The following is a 10,816-nucleotide window of genomic DNA, read 5'->3' on the forward strand; positions in this document are numbered from 1 at the left end:
GGGGGTGGTATGTCTCCCCCAGAGGGTTAGAGGGAGTGAGGGGAGTGCAGGAGGGCACCGGGAGGCCTCTGCTGGAGCCACACGCCCCCTCACACACTTCCTCTTCAGGAAGTTGAATAGGAATGGTTGGGTCACTACCCCCCCACATGTCCATTAGCCAATGAGAGAGGGGAATTCCTCCCCCTAATGTAAACAGCTTTATCAGAACTGAATGTGTACTCTTAGCAAAACGCTTAGTGTGGTTAGTCATGACACAAGCAGGAGGACATGATAAAAATGTTATCTTATTATTTATTTTTTATTATTTCTCTGTCCGGCAGAGCACCAAACTCTGGACAGTGAACATTACTGGGGGAAAAAAATGCAGTGTTTCAGTGATCCCGGCAGTATTAGAAATGAAGTGTAGAATGGTGTTATTGCTCTCTGCCAAAAATTTGGTTTAGAAACAAACCAAGAAATGAAATGATCTTACTGCAATATAATTGCAACATTTTACTTCATTGGGCAAATGAAATAAAAAATACATATCAGCTAAAAGTGGTCTACATGAGCTTAAGTGTTGATTGATCTCCGGAAGAGATTGTGCAAATCATCAGGTGACCAGAGGGACTGATTCCCATTGATCTTTAATGCTAATATGCCAGCTGCGATATCAATGAATTTTGTTGACCATACAAGCCGTGCTACGAAATGTGCTTTCTTCACTCACTAAATAATGAATTCATTTTTAATGACTGCCTAACCCCCCAAGGAAAGACTCATTCGAACGCCAATAAATGTGCTGTGACTTGGCGGGTGTACTGCCCTCCGAAGGCAAAAGGCAGGAACTGCATCTTTTACCAAAATTGAGTTAAGGGGCCTTTTAGCCTCTTTTTTTATATCTCGGGACAAAATATCTTAGTTCGACCATGCTCAGGTTTGAAGAAACAGTGTGAAAATTACAATAAATAAAAACTCACTTTCAGTGTCAGCGTAGTTACTGCATTATGCCCCTTCGTGGGCAAGTATTTATTACATGGCTTTTGTCTTGTAATAAGAAGACGACACCACCTAGTGTAAGAGAGAGGAACTTTCAAAGGTTTCCTAAATCTTTTTTTGTTAACATTTTGAACTTCCCGTTTTTTCCCCAAGTCACAGTCTTTAAGTAATAATCTACCAGTTGGGTTAGTCATCTGTTTTAAATGCAATTTGGTTATTTTTAATGCTTTTGTTTTAGACAAGGGAATCAGCTTAAAGATGAAGGATATTGCATTGGGTCGGATTGTCTTCACCTACCTGCTTCTGCACGTGTGCCACTGAGCTTTGGGGAAAGTATGATCCTTCATCTGGGCACTATAGCTTTGCCCGACAATCAAATGACGTAAAGATTATTGTGTCACTGTGTGAGTGTGAATGAATGCGAGACCTGCTGATCCATGCAGGGTATTCATGTGTCTCTAACCACACACATCCCAAGATGAGGAACGCATCACCGGGACTTCAGATTGGTTGTTGAGAGTAGATGGATGGATAGATAATGGGTAATGGAAGACCAGGGCACAGAAGAAAATCTCAGCATGCATGAAGTGGATAAAATGTTCCAGTGATGTGAGAATGGTTTGCCAAGTAATGCTGTCCTTGCATAATTCCGCTTCTCCAACAACAATGGAATACGCCCCTCTGTTCCGTGGTGGTTCGGTCCAGAGCAAACAGCTCAGCGGCAGGCTGAGTGCCGGCAGTGCCGCATGTCCCTGGATCTCATGGTTGTTCTTGGAGCAGAAGGGTGGCCTGGCTGGAGAAGGAATCACCGTTTGCAGGGCTTTGGCGTCCATTCAAAAATCGCGAAATGAGGCCGTGACACAGAGCCGGCTTCTGACTCTCCAATTCAATGCTGAGAAACCCTGGGATTAAAAAAGAAATGTGTTACTGTTTATTTGCATTGGAAATGTTTGGTTGGCCTGCGTTCATTTAATATACTTGTAGACTTTAACATTGTATACTCTGGCTTTTTATTCGTAATTAATAATACATTCACCTGTGCCTTAAATATTCATGATTTGTGTATTCTGCTGTTCTGAAGAACAGTTTTCATCTGCTGAAATCTGTTTTCTCTATTTAATAATAAAAGGGGCTATGCTAAATTAATTCGGCTTTACTGCCCGATTAGAAACACTGACATCAAAAGCAGCTTTCATGTTCAATCAATCATCACAATATATTTTGACAATAGCCTCCTTGAGCTTCCATGGGATACAGGAATGTTGTGAAAATCAGTCTTGTATCTGCACCAGTCAGGAGTTGGGCAGCTGAAGGCAGGAAGAACAGAGGCAGAGATATTTCTGCTTCTGGAAGACGCTCACTCTCTGCTCATTATATACTGATGTTACTGATGGACAAAATGATGCTCCATGAACCATTTGCTGTATTTTTTGACCCCACTAGATGGTGCTCTCTGTTCACAAATGGACACAAAGCATTTCTCAAAGTCAGGGATGGATTATGGGTTGTGTGGGCCCCTGGGCAAAACGTTCGCATATACATACAGCAAATGGTTCATGAAGTATCATTTTGTCCATCACAAAGTGATGGTATCTTCACCACAATTGGGTACTCTAGCAGCCCATGTGGCCAAACAGTATTTTCCCCTGTCCCTTGAAGTCACCAGTTTAGAGAAGAATCAACAGGTTGCTTTCCATCTGCCAGTTTTCAAAGAAAGACTGAAGTTTGACTGAAATCCCCGCTGCCTCACTGTCATGTTCACAGCGGACAGGACTTTTCTTTTAAGTGTCGCTGTTTGATGACATCAACCGAGGGATGGATATTTTCCATGAACAGCCACATCTGAGTCCAGATGAGAGGAACTCAATATACCCTGTCCAGAAACCGTTTAAGTGGTCCAAATTACACTTGAAATGTGGTATGTCTACTTACTGTATTTTACAGTTCACGGTTCAGGCCATTTAAAGCTTCTAAAATGTTAAACTTTTCTCCTCAAGGCTTTTCACATCCTCAGTAATATTTTGCATATTAGATTAAAACTTGCTTTAGCGTTTGCACTCACAGTGTTCTATGGGTGACACTTCAGTATTTTTACCTTAGAGTCTGTTAGGCTAGGCTTGCCAGATGTTTACAGACTCAGCACATCTGATCACATCTGTCCTTTCAGTCTCTCTGAATCCAAAGCAAATCATTTCCTGTAGCACATCCCTGAGGACACAGTCATGGCTTACAATCAACTGTGATTGGCTCTGACCTACTTAATTAAAAACACAGACCGCATTCTCAGGTCAGATGTCAAAAGGTAAAATTCATGCTCCCATCTTATCAGGATTTCTCAAAGAAATGGAGATCCATAAGATGTGTATTAGATTTACGTTTGTTTTCTGACTTTTCTATTCAGGGTTCCACTCAGGAACGTCTTCCAGACATTCAAGGTTTGATTCTAAAATGTAATACATAATTACGTCAAAGTATATAATCATTTATCTGAATGTGTTTTTTTCTGTACCTTGTACGTTTTTTATTTAAATTTTTTATTTACATTTGTGTGGAGTTTTTAGATTTATTTGAACTGTGCGAACATACTTCAGTATGTTGACAAAAGACATAAATGGCAGTGTATACACTGTATATGAGAACATAGAAAAAGGCTGTGGGCAAGTCATTGTGGGTGTTGGGTCATATTAGAAATGTGCTTCTCTTTCTCTCTGTGGTCAAAGTCTTTTTATTTCCACTGAATTACTTCTCAATACTTTATATAATAACACAGTGGTGAATCTGGAAGAAATTATGCCTCTAAAAATCTGGAACTGTCTCAAATTGCTGGTTAATGTCCAGAGAGCTTGATACAGTGATCAGGTCACTTCATTTTACTTTGTTGTCACGAGTATTAACAATGTACTCTCTGGTTTCTTTTGATACAAATCTAGTTTTATTAAAAGATAACAAAAACGTCTCCAGTACTTCTGTTATAAATGTAAATTGGTCAATGGCCGTCAATCGTATCCTTACGAATGTGAAAGTTTCCACTTCACCTAATCTAGCACTTCACCTTGCTCTGACAGAGGCTTGGCTTGAAGCTGGGCCCAGGTAACAGAGCACGATGATTAAAGTAAGTCCGCCTTCATCCAGGTTCACAGCCGATAAATCGTCCACTGTTTCAGCTCCCAGTGGCAAGCGTTTATAGAAGGTGAACAATTTGATGGTTAATGGGGTGGGTTTGGGACCCAGTGAACGGGTTTGGGACCCAGTGAAGGGGTGTAGGAGAGCTGGGGGGGGGGGGGTTCTCCTTAGCAGGCCTCAGCTCAGCAGCACAGAGAACGCACTGCTGTTGTTCCTCACCTTTCCTTGCTCCCTCAAAGTTAAAGATCTCCCTCTGCCACATATTTGTCAGTTTCACATGTGCAGAATTTGATTTGCGCGAAAACTTTCACTGATGAATGACACTAGTGATGTACAAAATGACACATCTTGAACCATTTGCTGTACTTGACCTCACTAGATTGTGCTCTCTGTTCAAAAAATGTGCACAAAGCAAAGAAAGAGCACCAGTATTGTTTGTATTATTCTGGTGACTCTGGTCTAAAACCATGTGGTAAAAGTAGAATCACAAGCTGTGTAGCTCAGTATTATCTGGAAATTGCTGCAGTTCTGACCTTGACTTCAGTCCTGCATCAGATGGGAGGGAGGCCAACAGGAATTGGTTGCAACCATAAACTGTTTTACTGTTTGTGTCCAATTTCAGTAATATGCCTAAAGATTCAAGGAACATCGATACTCTTTATGGGTGATGGGTCACTAAATGAGACCTTGTATTGGCTAAAAATCTGCTCAAAGTAAAATCCATCAGCTCATTTATGGGTATCAGGTGTGTTCCAGGGAAATGGGCTATGATGATCCCTAAAAAACAGAATCACACAGGATATCTATTTCACTACTGCAGTGACTGTTTTCCCTCACTAGGGGTCACTGCGCTCCAGCCCTTGGCGCTGCATTGGCCCCCAAACCTGCAACGGTATGTTTGTCTTTCAAGAAACATTATTTTGGTTTGGATTTGCGGACAGGAGGAAACCAGTGTGGGACATGGTAACCAGTGGGACCGGGGATGAATGCTGTCTGGGGTGGGGTAAGGTCCTGGTCCCCCCTGACTTTAATCAGGATAAGGAGTCCGACAAAGGCTGGATGAATGGATGGAAGAACACATCAAGTCATTCAATGTAACATTTGAAAGACTAGAACAATTAGATAAACCAATTAATCTACAGGACTGAAAGACCAAAATTTCAATAGTCTAAAGATCATTCTCAGTTCAGATCCTGAACATCTGTAAGTATATTTATATAAGCTTTAGCATTATTTAATGGTAGAATGTAAAGACATTGATTTGTGTAGATCCAATTGCTGTCATTCAAACCAAAGAAATCTCTTTTTCCCTTCAGCATTCCTTCCTCGCTGACCTTGCTGTACTTTGTGGTCAGTCCATGAACCCCTGTCTAGATGAAAGCTGGAGGAATTTTATATAGAAATAGATGGGTTTTCACAGCCTTGTTCTGCAGAAGCAACCAGCAAGAACTTTTTAGTGGGTTTATGATGACTTGTGCAGACTATCTAATTTTAAAGTTTAGGATAGTGAATTTTTTTTTTCCAAGAAAAAGTTCTCGATTGTGGATGTCAAATAAAGGTCAGTCATGACTTTGCATGTAACATGGAAGACAATATAGAGCATATTACTGCTTTGATTTAAGGTAAAAGCGTTGTCTTTCAATCATTTCTTTGCTATGGGCTAAAACATGGAAGGTGACTATGAATCTGTCAGACTTTGCTGGATATGGGGGGGGGGGGGCTTTTGGGAATCCTCAGCCTCAGTCTTCCCATAAACAAACAGTGATTGAGGGGATCGAGACAACCTGAGATTTTTAACTGCATCTATTCAGTGGGAAGCATGTTTTTTGTCATGGTAGACGTTTCCATGGTGGGAACGTTGTGGGTCTGGTGATTATATTCCATAATCAAACAGCACACACAACATCTCTAACACTGGGGATGGCTTTAAATGGGGTATGTAATTAGGCTAAGGCTGAGAGAGATTAAATCGCGCAATACAGAGAGACAAAGGTTTCATTCACTTAGTACATATGGGAGAGACATAATGCACCGGCTGTTTGGAGAACACGCTAAAGTGCGTCCGCTTTCTCATGTTGTTTGAGGGTTGCTGTTCTCACTACATGCGCCTGGTCTACACAGCGTTACCTACGGTCCGGAAGGCCAGGGGACCGTGTTTGTTTTATCTGCCCAGATGGGTGACCTGAGAATGGGGGATAAGCCCGGATCTTCCTGGGGCCTGACGCAGTCGTCCGGATGGGTACAGACCAGACGCTTATGTACACTGGCACAGACTGCGTCTGGATGGTTTTTGGAGCTGACGGTCTCTGCGCGGACCAGGATAATCACGGGTCGGTATTTTAAAACAAACCTTGGAGGCGCCAAAGCTTAAACCTGACACCCCGGTGGGGGACAAGCGGGAGAGGGTCAGAAAGGGGTGGAGAAGGGACCTTATATCTGGAGGCTAATATACTGGAGAACATTAGTACATTAAATTAACCAGCCCGTCAGATATGTATGCTACCGGATCTTTGTGGGTCCTCTGCCATTTGCTTTTGTAAACGGCACTTTGACATGTTTAATGTAAATGTGTGTGTGTGTGCTGTGTGCAGGGGGCCTGTAAAAGGGGGGAGGGGGGGGTGAGTTAGGACGCTTTGAGGGCCCCTGAGTGACAAGGGCCCTAAAAACTCGGAACGTAATTCGATTGCTCTGGATTGGGTGCCCAATATGATATGGGGCCCGAAATCTCCCCCCCCCCCCACCCCCACTGAGTCTGTGTGATATAACTGTTAGCGTTGTCACATGACAGACACTGCGGCACGTGTAACAAAGAACTGTGGCCAAGATCTATCTCTGTGTGTCCCATTCACAAACTGTAGAGTACATTTATATGAATGAACATGTGTTCTTCATTGCACAATATATGTAAAAGCACAAGCAAAGACTACTAAAGATTATTGCGTGGCACGTGATGGAAAACCAAACACTGCATTTTCAATGTGAAGGTAATGTGACAGGTAATGCATAATGAGGTCTCACCCACAAACTATCCAGAACCCATCTAGATTCTGGCAGAAGGGCAGCAGTCAGCCCCGGCCGTCCCTGGCAGAGCTCTGTTGTAACATTTTTCATCACTTACATGAAAATACAGTCCAGGCTCCTGTAACTCATACTGGCCTCGCTGTACCCCTGACACGGTGTTTGTCTGATATATATACCTATGCCTGTGTGCTTTCTGCTGGTTTATTTTGGAGACAGAATGGTTACAGAGGAGAAGGCAGATTTTGTAAATACTTGTTAGACCCAAACAAACAGCAGCACTGAGAAACATGGAACAGGGGGCTGGAATGGGGCTGGGGGGGGGCAGCCCTTCCTGCTGTCTCTCCTGTGTAAAACTAAAGACACTTTTCCAGGTAGAAAACTTAAAGCATTTCAGAAGTTAATAGTTCCTTTATTTGGCCTAAGCAAGCCGCCAATGTGGATATTCCTTTTTATAATTGTTTTATAAAGTTATGGGATGAATCTTACATTTTGTGCAACTGTATTGCTTTATGTGATTACCGGTTTGCCCTAATTAAATATATCTGAAACAGCATCAGTGCCGTAATATTAGTCATCACTGAATCCAGTGTCATTCCATTTAAATATGCATGATCTGTGTTCGGGTTTAATGTGAAGGAAGTGGGCAGACTTGCTCAGGCAATCAAATCGAGACGTAGCAGATGGCTGCTGGCCGCACTGAGGGCCGACTGTCTGAAAGGAAGGATTCTGTCTCCAAACCTCCCGTTGGGGGGTCAGTTTGTCCAGTGGGCCATGAAGGAGCAGGGATGCTGCCTCTTGTCGGCCGGCGCTTTGTGTGTGTTAGATCACACAGCAGGGTACCATGCCCGTGTTACCCAACCAAACAGCCCAAGTCTGTGGATCCAACCCCCCCAGAGATCATGGAGGGGGCTCTATCAGGCATTGGGCTTGCCGACACTCAACGGGGTATATTATGGAGTGAATTCCCTCCCAGAAAGCCAGCACCACATCATCCCAGTGTCTCTGTCTTTCTTTATGTTATCTTACAGATTTGGCAGTATGCATATATCACATGACTGGGGTGCAGAAATGACTACAAGGAAGTAAACAGTTTATGCAGTTAATCTAGATGAGGTCATCATCCCAGTTGGGCTTTATTTCTCTATCTTCCAGTGAGGCTGCCTGATGACGGTCTAGTCAGATACTGAAAGGTCCAGTGTCTGGACAGACAATAGAAGCTACATCGGAATGCCTGATTTACTTTCATCTCCCAGCCAATCCTGAAAATACATGGGACTATACCGTAAATTCAGGTTTCCCAAATACCTCCTGCCCTGACATTATCGTGAACCTCAAACGTACTGCAAGCACAAAACATTTCCAAAACCTATACTTTAAATGGACTTTGGAGTTAAAGAATAGTAATATATTGTTCAGTTAGAAGCATCAGCTGTTCTTGGTTTTTCATTACCGAACCCAAAGTTATTAATACTTGTTTCTGTTTGCTTGTTCTTAAGTATGTGTGAGGCTTTTAACGTTGAAGCACAACAGTACAACTGCAAGCGCAATACAAATCCACAGAGAGCAGGACAGAACGATGGACGGACTGTAATAATGGCTGAAGTTTTTATTGACTTCAATTGCCTCATAAATGTCAGGCAGCCAAAGTGCAGGAAGGGGAGGGGGTGTGGAAGAGAATGCATTTATGTCGGTTTATTCTGGAGCTGGAGTAATGCGAGGAATGGCTTATACCGCCTGTCCCAGTACACCTCCCAGAACGGGCCGATTCCAAGTCCCCCCGCCAGCCCCCAATGACACACACTAATCTCTATTGTTTTTCTCATCCGTTTGAGGTCTGGAGCATGTAGGTTGAGGACCTCAGGCTGTGAAAACGCATATTTGTCTAGGATGGCGTGAAGGCTGGGAATGACGAGTAAAAAGGCTGACAAAATACTGAACATTACTTTTTCATCACTGACTGGATCCTGCAAGTACTTCCTTGGGCACATCAGTGGTGACACTTTCGAGCAGGATGATGCTCCTCCTTTGTCCTACAGAAGTTTCCTGCAAGTCATGGTGCCAAGAAGAGTAGCAGAGTAAACGTTTAACCTACAGCCTTCATAGCTGTGAATAAATGCCTCCCACACTCTACCAAAATGCATTTCCTATTGATGTGACACTCAGATCAATGAAGAGCAATTCAAGTTGACTGCAATTCATTCAGCCCCCACTCTCAGAACCGGAACCCGGACTCATTTCTCCATTTAATGTTTACTGTATACCAGAACAACACTACGGCAATATACTTCTGTTATTTTCTTTATCTGAATAAATATCTGAATATGGCTATGTAATAGTCTTAGCTTTATGATGTTGGGTAATGGGCCCTAAAGGGATTGTTAGCTGTTATGCTGTAAATAAACCCAGTGGGTTTGTCCACCTTGATGGAGGTGAGGGGGGAGAAGCAGCTGGAGACATCTGTCTGGGCCTGTTCAGTCACTAGCCTCTGTACAAATACACCCTGGGAGCTATACGCTATGGGAAGGCCCAGGCACCCGTAGGCGACCCTTCTGTGACTTCTGAATGGGACGCATTTTGAAAAAAGAGGGTATTTCTCATCTCAGCTGCTGCAGAACGTGCTCTTCTCCCCCTCGGGCGCCAGAATAACATTTGCACACCTGTCGGATGGGTCCATTTCTCGGAATGCAGCAGGCAAACAGGCCTTTGCCAAAGAACTGGCGTCCGGCGGGTCCCCACAGCGACCGTCTTCAGACCCACAAAGGAGACAAAGCCTGGCTTTTAGGTGGGTGGGAGGATCAGTCTAGAGTTCGCATGGCTTGGAGACGCCCGCACACTAGCTGAGTGGCACTGCGCCGCAGCTACACTGCATGACTAGACGGTGATGCAGTGCCTTTCATTTTATCGGCTTGCCAGTATCCCGCCAGTTGGGTCTTTCCTTATAACTCAGTGCAGGTTTCTAGTCAAAGAACACAGCAGTAGTCCTTCCCAGCAATTTCCGGACTGTTCTGAAGGAACCTTGTATTAGGATACACTGAGAAAAAAAACCTCGATCTCCCCATAGCAGGAGCAGAGAGTACTATACATTTCAAGCAAATGATTAAAAGTTCTTTAATAGGCTGCGTCAACGAATTACCTTGAGTCACTGCAATAAAACCCAACAAAGGCTTACATCCCAAATCCCAGATCAGATCAACAAGTACTGGTATCTTTGTGATCTCTATTTTATTGCTACCATTATTGTTATAACATTATTATATACTTTCTTATTTGAAGCTCTTATCCAGGGTGGGTTGATTGCAAATAACAATTAGAGGTACTAACAGGTGAAACGAACCAATGACTTCGTAGATATAAAATCACATGATACCACTAACCTGACAAAGGCAATATCCACAGTCTCTTTTTCAAAAAATCTGTCTATAATATTTTAAAAGAATATAATACACAACTGTCACAAAATAGGCCTGGACCATTTATGGCAGTATGCTTTTTTTGTATTTTTTGAGTGCTACAACACCTGTTTCTGAAATAAATAAAATATGCAATTACTGACAGTAGTTTAAACTGTGAAACCCAGAGATGAATATGGACTCTTTTACAACGTCAGGCGGTGAATTCGATTGTGTCAGGTTTGACTTAATCTCTGCTCTACCTCTGATAACATGTGTGCAAATTGTTTCAGAAAAGGTATAAG

Source organism: Paramormyrops kingsleyae, chromosome 1 (genome assembly GCF_048594095.1).
Source record: "Paramormyrops kingsleyae isolate MSU_618 chromosome 1, PKINGS_0.4, whole genome shotgun sequence".
Taxonomy (NCBI): domain Eukaryota; kingdom Metazoa; phylum Chordata; class Actinopteri; order Osteoglossiformes; family Mormyridae; genus Paramormyrops; species Paramormyrops kingsleyae.